The following is an 8120-nucleotide window of genomic DNA, read 5'->3' on the forward strand; positions in this document are numbered from 1 at the left end:
TAAAAAATGGATTCATATAGATCATAGAAAAAATATATTATATATAAGAAATAATAGAATATGCTCATAAACATTAATAACAATAAATTCTAAACATTTTGGCACAATGCACCAAAAGTTAAATTTATTTTTTCAAATTTTCCAATTTTAATCAAAGCTACCATACCTGTTTCATCTTAATATTCAATCATATAAAATAATTCTATGAAGTTAAATCAAGAGATACAACATGATTTCCTTTGCCACACTTAGAAATGATAATTGCAACATAACAATTCACTTTAACATTTAAAAAATAAAAGAAATAATAAAATGCAAAACGAGCCCACGAGTGGATAGGAATTACTAAAAAGACGCATATTTATAGTAAAAGAGGAAGACAAAGCAGCGTGGATTTCGTTGGCTGTTTTACCAGTTTTTTAACCTTCTCGCACGTCGTTTCCACGCTAATATTTTTTTGTAATAACAATTTTTTTTGGTTTTGTGCATCGGAAGGCGTGGATAAGAAGCTGTAGACGAGGCTTTGTATGGAGGGTGCAAAGGGACCGTACGCAGAGGGCATTGCAGCCGGCTTGTTGGAAGATCGCGGCAAATGCGCAGAATGTCTCAAACATTGCAGCACCGATGTAACAATTCGATTTGGAATTGTTAATTTCTAGAGCTTGTGGGGTTGTTTAATTGCAGGGCGCAGGGGATTTGGGGCAGAAGAAGAAAACAGGGGCAATGTTATGTTTTGGAGTAGATCGCGAGTTGGATCGGTTTGGGGTGTTACAAAAGATAGAAGATTGAGATGTGTGTGGGGTAAATGGTTTCTGAAGCTCGGATTGGAGGATATTGAGGCGTTTTTGAGATTGGACAGAGGCAGAAGATTTGGGATACGTGTTGGGTAATTGGTTTCTGAAGCTCGGAGTGGAACATATTGAGGCGTTTTTGAGATTTGGCATGGTCAGAAAATTGAGATGCTTGTGGGGTAATTGATATGTGGAGCTCGGCGTGGAAGACATTGAGGCATTTTTGAGATTTGGCAGGGGAGGATCATTGAGTTGCGTATTGGGTAATTGATTTCTGGAGCTCGGAGTGGAAAATATTGAGGCGTTTCTGAGATTTGGCGGGGGCAAAAGATTGAGATGCTTGTGGGGTAATTGATTTCTGAAGCTCCGAGAAGAGATTATTGAGGCGTTTGTGGTATTTGACAGGCATGACGGCCGTGGAAGGAGACGAGAGAGTGATTGCCGCGGCGCAGCATATTGTGAGAAGCCTGGGCACTACCGCGAACATGACGAATGATATGTTGAGGATATTTTCGAGCTTCGACAATCGGTTTTCTAGTATGAGTGAACATAGCCTGGCGCAGGCGCGCGGGGAAATTGAAGAAAGGCTGGCTTTTGCGGAAGAAATGGTTTTGCGGTGGGACATGAATTCGTCTGAAGCCGCGCGGCAGTCTATGATTTGGGAAGGGGCGCCGGATGAAGCGGCTTCTTATCTCCACGCTGTAGATGAAGTTCATCGCCTGACGGAGAGCCTCGCCACGCGTCCGCTTCCTGAAAATGGGGATGATAATGGTGGTTCTGGTGGAAATGATCTAATTGGGCGGGCTCAGAATGTTCTGCACATTGCTATGACGCGGCTGGAGCAGGAGTTTCGTAATATTTTGGATAAGGAGAGTGGAGTTTTCGAGGCTGAGCGGCTGTACGAGAGAAATCAGGGTCCCGTGTCTAGGGTTTCGTTTTGCTCTTCTTCTACTCACGAGGAGGATTCGGTGGACGATGCATCCATCAGTTCTCCTGCAGATGTAAATGGCAATGGGGATCGTGAGAATTTCAACGTCATCATGGATTTAATAGCTCCTGAGGTAATTCCCGCCCTGAAAGACATAGCTGAGCGTATGATTGCTTGTGGTTATAAGGAGGAGTGTTGTCAGGTTTACATTTTTGTCCGCAGACACGTCCTAGAGGAGAGCCTGTATCGTCTTGGCATAGAGAAGCTTAGTATAGAAGAAATTCAGAAGATGGATTGGGAATGTCTGGAAGGGAAGATGAAGAAGTGGAACCAGGCTGCAAAGATTGCGGTGGGAGTTGTTATGGCGAGTGAGAAGCACCTGTGTGAGCAGGTATTTGGGGAATTGGGATGCGAGGACGGAACCTTTGTGGAAACTGCGAAAGGGGGTATTACGCAGCTCCTGAATTTCAGCGAGGCTGTGGCCATCAGCCGCAGGTCTCCAGAAAGGCTTTTCAGGATCCTTGATATGTACGAGTGCCTTTCTGATCTTTTACTAGATATCAATTCTATATTTTCCGACGATTGCGCTGTGAGTACCAGCATCAGAGTTGAGGCCCTTGGAATTCTGAGGCGCCTCGCCGAAGCGGTGAAGGGCACGTTTCTTGAATTTGAGAATGCTATTCAGAGAGAGACTTCGAAGACTCCAATCCCCGGCGGGGCTGTTCATCCCCTGACTCGTTATGTGATGAATTATATAAGATTTATTTTTGACTACACCGATACTTTGAAACTCCTTATTGCCAATGAGGGAAAGGAAAAGGAAAAAGATGTTAAGAGGCGGCTTTCCAATGACTTCCTGGATTCTTCTGAGGATGATTGTCTGGGCGATAGTTCAAATATCTCAACTTTGGCTTATCGCCTTTTATCTATTACATCATTGCTTGAATCGAATTTAGACGGGAAATCAAAATTGTACAAGGACGTTTCACTTTCCCATCTTTTCTTGATGAATAATGTTCATTACATTGTTCAGAAAGTTAAAAGCTCTGAGCTTAGGGCTCTTCTTGGTGATGACTGGGTAAGAAAGCACAGTGGCCAGGTCCGTCAGCACGCGACAAATTATCAAAGAGCTGCTTGGAACAAGGTATTGTCTTACCTGAGAGATGAAGGAATTTGTATTACTGGAAATTTCTCCAATAAAGTTTCAAAGGATGCTCTTAAAGAACGTTTCAAGAGTTTTAATTCTGCATTTGAGGAGGTGTATCGGAATCAGACTGCATGGTTGGTTCCAAATCCTCAGCTTCGTGAGGAGCTACGCATATCTATTGCAGAGAAACTCCTTCCAGCTTACCGGTCTTTCACGGGAAGATTTAGAAGCCATTTGGAAAGTGGAAGGCATGCAGAGAAGTACATGAAATACACAGCCGAAGACTTGGAGAACTACCTATTAGACTTTTTTGAGGGTTCACCAGGTTCCATGGGCCGGAGAAGGTCTAGTTCATGAGGGTTCTATCATTCTATTTATGTTGTATCATCCTATTTGTTTTCCTACTTCCCAAATTTCCCTGCTTTCAATTTTGTTCATTACTCTTACACTTGTTAAAGAATGAAAGGTACGCTAGAACCAGATCCATACCTCATTATGTATGAATTTTTTTAGTTAGGACCAGATGTTTGCCTCATGATCTATGCAGGTTGATGCTTCCCGTGGAAACACCTAACTGTAGAGGCGTTTTAGGTTCACTGGTGTAGCATCCTAATGTACTTGTAAAAGTTGATATTACTTGTTATGTTCAGCAATTTTTCGTTTTTCTTTGAATGGGCTATAAACGATAAAATTTCAATCGACCATTTTGAAAAGAATTCATTTCAGTTGCTTTGATTTTTGCCTTCTTTGTTTATCCGCTTGGCAAGATTTTACTTTTTCTTCAAATGATTAGTAAAGTGTTTCTATTTATTTTTTATAATCATTTTTTTTTTTCTGTTTTATGAGGCCAACAGTAGGGCAGTGCTGCATTTCAAAAAACACATCACGGGAACAGGTCACAGTAGCAGATGATCGCCTTCATTTCATATTAAAACCATTAATAGTGCTAGGAATAACTGTTTAATGCTTTTTGAAAATACGAGGCATGTTGGTATCTGTGCTCAACTGTATATTTATTTTCAGAAATCTCTTACTGCCCTTTAAATGAAGCAGAGTCTTCAAAAGACTATGCACATACATATCTACATGCCCACAAACATGTGTGTCCGTATACACTCCTTTATACCAGCTTCACCAAATAATCAGGATTAACTTTGGATCAAATGTCCTATTGATGGATGTAATCTCAGTTTAGCTGTAGTCTACACAATTATTAAATCAAATATCCTGTCAACAGTTTTGTCTCAATTTATAAATAGTTACTTGATCTCTTTTCCAGAAAGCGTCTCATGCAACAGAAACTAATATGCCATGCCAGTATCAGATAAAATCAATTCGAAAGGAGATAAATCCTTATTGTTGAATACAGTCGTTTCTTTTCTTCTGTCAGATGGTGCCATTAAGAACCTCATATGAAATTTGGTATCTAATATCCGATTAGATTTTCCTTAAATTCTATGATGGAAGAAGATGATTATGTGATGCATAACAGAAAAGAATGAGGGACAGAGAAATGATTTATTGGGTTGAGGACACATAAGAGGATACAAGATTTGCTCAAGATATTAGCAGCTGCTCACAAGGATGCCCACAAGGATCTGCAGTTGAAAAATGGTAGGTACATACTTCCAAAACTCACTTTAGATATTCCCACACGAAGAAGTAGGAAAATGCAGATAGAGATCTTAAAAAATCCCTTACCATCTCATTATCGGTTGGAATTACCGAGTCTGCCTCTTTGGAAGCATTTAATTACTCAATGTAAAAAAAATTGATAAGAACCCGTTTTAGTCCCCAACGCAATGAGTACCTTCAACCTTCATTTATTACTTTGGACTATATTCAGTTCTATTAATGTGGTCTTTATGCACCCTTGCTGTTTGGCTTGTTCACCTCTTGGAACTGGCTATCAGATCAGCTGGTTTCTTAATTTTTTTAATCAAGTATTAAAGCAGATTGAATAGAGAGAATTATATTGATAGATAATTTCCTTTATATGACCGTGGATTCATTGTTAGAGGTCTCCCTCTTTTGGGTGAATTGATTACCAATAAATTACATTCCAGTATGTTCCCAAATAGGTAGCCATTGGAATGCTCTCTGATGTTGCTTCTCCCTGGCAACAACCATACAACTAATCCAAAATTGATGGCACAAAAACCTAGGGTCATCCCTTGCTGGTTTGTCAAACCTTCTTCTGGACTCGGTTCAACATTTGAAGCATCACTAAAGTCCAATTCAAGCATACCATGTATTGTTTGATATTGTTTCCTTTTGTTTCTAACTTTTTGTCTGTCATTGTACAAGGGATATAAGCATTTATTTCTGAAGGAAATGGCTCCATCTTTCTGTTCCTTAGTAAATACGAGCAGGATTGCATCATTCTAGTTCCTTGAATCTTTTTTCAAGCAGAGAATAATAGCGTCCTTTTCTAAAGATTTAAACAGTGCTATAAGTGTATGTTAAAGCATGACTCCAAGCTTCAAGAATTAAAGCTGAAGGGGATTATTCTAGCTCCAGCCTAGCCAGCATCGCCCCTGGGCATATGAGTGTTAGTGAATAGATTATGAAATGGCTCAAATTTTCCAGAAAGGAAAACAAAAAGCACCAATAGTTGGAGAAATTATCATTGGATTGATAACCTTCCTCTGAATTTTAGAAATACAGCTCCCACTTAACAGGATATGCAATGAATTAATACAGGGTTCAGGGTCTAGTTTTAATCATAAAGCAAAGTGGAGAAGTTAACATTTACCCATAACTATGAAAATAAATGCAGAGAACTAAATTTAAAGAAATGAATACAGACCATCAGGACAAAACTTAGAAATGGATTTGTTTGGCTATATGCAAGGAGAAGTTTCAATTTCTGATGACCATCTTTAGGCCCAAAGGAAGAAATGATTGGTGCCCCTTCCAAAAAGAATGTAACATTAATAACTAAAAGGGAGAAAAAATCAAAGGGATTAGAAAATAATTTTAGGTGGACCGTATATAAATCATTATCTATAGTATTTACCGATGGGGCACTGTGAAAGCTCAAGGGTGAGTGATAACCCTCTTTTTGAAATATGTGATTCTTCATTCCATGACAGAAATATATCCAGTTCTCATGATGAAAATGAAACAGCAGTATGTATTTTTGAAGATAAATCTGAAAGTACTGTTTTTAAGAATGTGTTGTATGAGCAAAAAGGAGATGATCACATGGGTACTAAAACTGAAATTTTTAGTTGCTGTGAACAAATGAAGAATGTGTTGAGTCACAAAGATCGTTTTCTGCAAATGTAATAACACATTGCCTTCATATTGGTATGTTCCAAATGCTGAATTGAATGACTTATAAATATGAGAGGAGGAGACGTGTCTCTTCAACATGTCTCTATGGTTAACCATCATTATATAATATTATATATAATACTATATATATATATATATATGGAAGAGTATTTGTCTAAATGATGGTTTACCGACAACGATGTATCTCATGATCGAATCAAGCCACTGAAGCTACAGCCTTAACAGAATGATCATTCTTAAGCCACTAACTCATGCTTGAAAGTTTCTGCAAATGATGAAGTGTTGGTTAAGAATTACTTTTCAGCTCATGAAAGTGAAAATTTTGATCCTAAGATCCTGAATTGTTTGGTGAAGAAGTGGAAACAACCTCAATAAGTGGTGGTGTTTCCACTACGGAAGTGAAAGTTGATTTGAGTCAAAGTGTGCAATATATGATTATTCAAAAAGACCGGTTTACTGTTCAAAACAAAGCATGGAGCTCCATTGGTTTTTGTCAAAAGGTAACAGAAATCTATGATGGGAAATGGCTTTTCGGTTGTGAATTGGCATACAAAAACTCCTCCGATAAGTTGATTTTTTGCCAGACATTGATTTTGTTTCCAAGTCTGCTGGTATTTCTCAAGCATATTCCCTTCCTTTGTAGAAAGTTATATTTTTCGCAGCCTATAAATGTTTTCACATGATCTATCTGAGGGTCTTTTGAGGTAGGGCTTCTTCCTGCCCAGTACATATGTGTAGACAAGTTTTGGATTCCAGTTTTGCAGTTTTGCAGGTTTTAGTCTGTTCTCCCTTGTTAGTTTTGGTTTGCTGTGTTCCTCTCTTCCCGTCTGCATGCAATGCCCTACCTTTTATTTTGATCAATGTTTACGGCAACTCTGTTACCCAACAGACTGGGTTCTGGTCATCACTTTGAGTTCTGAATTCTCTTCATCCTGTTCAGTCTTCATCCCCCTTCAGAGCATGTTATCCCAATTTTAATCATGACCCATCTTTATTTTTTTAAAGAAAATGTCTGTCTGTTTTGTTTAAACCCCTCTAACCATATAATGTCAGGTAACCAACTTCCATTGGAAGCCTCTTGAGTAAACAGGCCACTTCCTAACTTTTGATTTTGCCTGATCTTTTTGGTTTTCGAAACCACACAACCCTCGACTCTTCTGTTCAGAACTTGCAAAAAGCTGCGATCATCCAACAACGGGGTTATCAAAGCAGGACGATTCTCAAAAAATGGGAAAAAGGACGGAATTATATTTGAATCTGCTTCCCAAATTTTCAATCTGACTTTTAGCTGGAAACATAGTCAAAGCTGGCAGAAATTTTTCATTAGTTTGAGAGAAAGGTGGTACAAGTCATTTAATGCCCAATGCTGCCGAGTATATTTTTTAGGGTGTCACACACTTATCCATGGAAAAACATGCCATGATTAAGGACTTTCATGCATGTCAAAGATATTTCATGCATGCCGTCTCTGACTTTTGGTTTGATTTTTAAGATGGGACTGCAAATACAGATTTTTGGAATGAGAATCCTCAACTAGTTTTTCAACTAGACTTGACAGAAGAAGAAATTGAACAGTTGGAGATTATTTGAAGCCTTTTGACAGCTGCATGGGAATTTTTATCTTAAAGGACTTGTCTTTGAACTTATCTTCAGACATTAACGAAATGAAGATGATATTTATAATCTGCGTGTTGTTAATATCTTCTTCTTCTGTTTGAATGGACTTTGAGCCTCTGTGATTATTTGTTAATGTCCATCCTATTGCAATAGATTCTGTGCATGAATTTGCGCCAGAATTGTGTTCTTGTAGCTCAATTATACTAGAATAAAAGGGTTCTTTCTTTATCTTTAATATGAGTGATGTTCGTGGTATGGATAGTTTAGTTTTATCTTGAAGGTCTGTTCTCATTTCTTTAAATTTGGTTCTCTGTATTTCGTTTCATAGTTATGGGTA

General features: G+C 38.5%; 1 pseudogene across 1 annotated transcript; it reads left to right on the forward strand.

The window, feature by feature from the left end:
* Positions 1–394: 394 nt before the first annotated feature.
* On the forward strand, positions 395–3591 carry LOC149567135 (exocyst complex component EXO70A1 pseudogene; annotated as a pseudogene). The gene has a single exon (XR_016362349.1). The product of XR_016362349.1 is annotated as an exocyst complex component EXO70A1 pseudogene (transcript).
* The last annotated feature ends 4529 nt before the right edge of the window (positions 3592–8120 follow it).

This window comes from Cupressus sempervirens, chromosome 3 (genome assembly GCF_028749045.1).
Source record: "Cupressus sempervirens isolate cs-2001-9-10 chromosome 3, ASM2874904v1, whole genome shotgun sequence".
Lineage (NCBI taxonomy): Eukaryota > Viridiplantae > Streptophyta > Pinopsida > Cupressales > Cupressaceae > Cupressus > Cupressus sempervirens.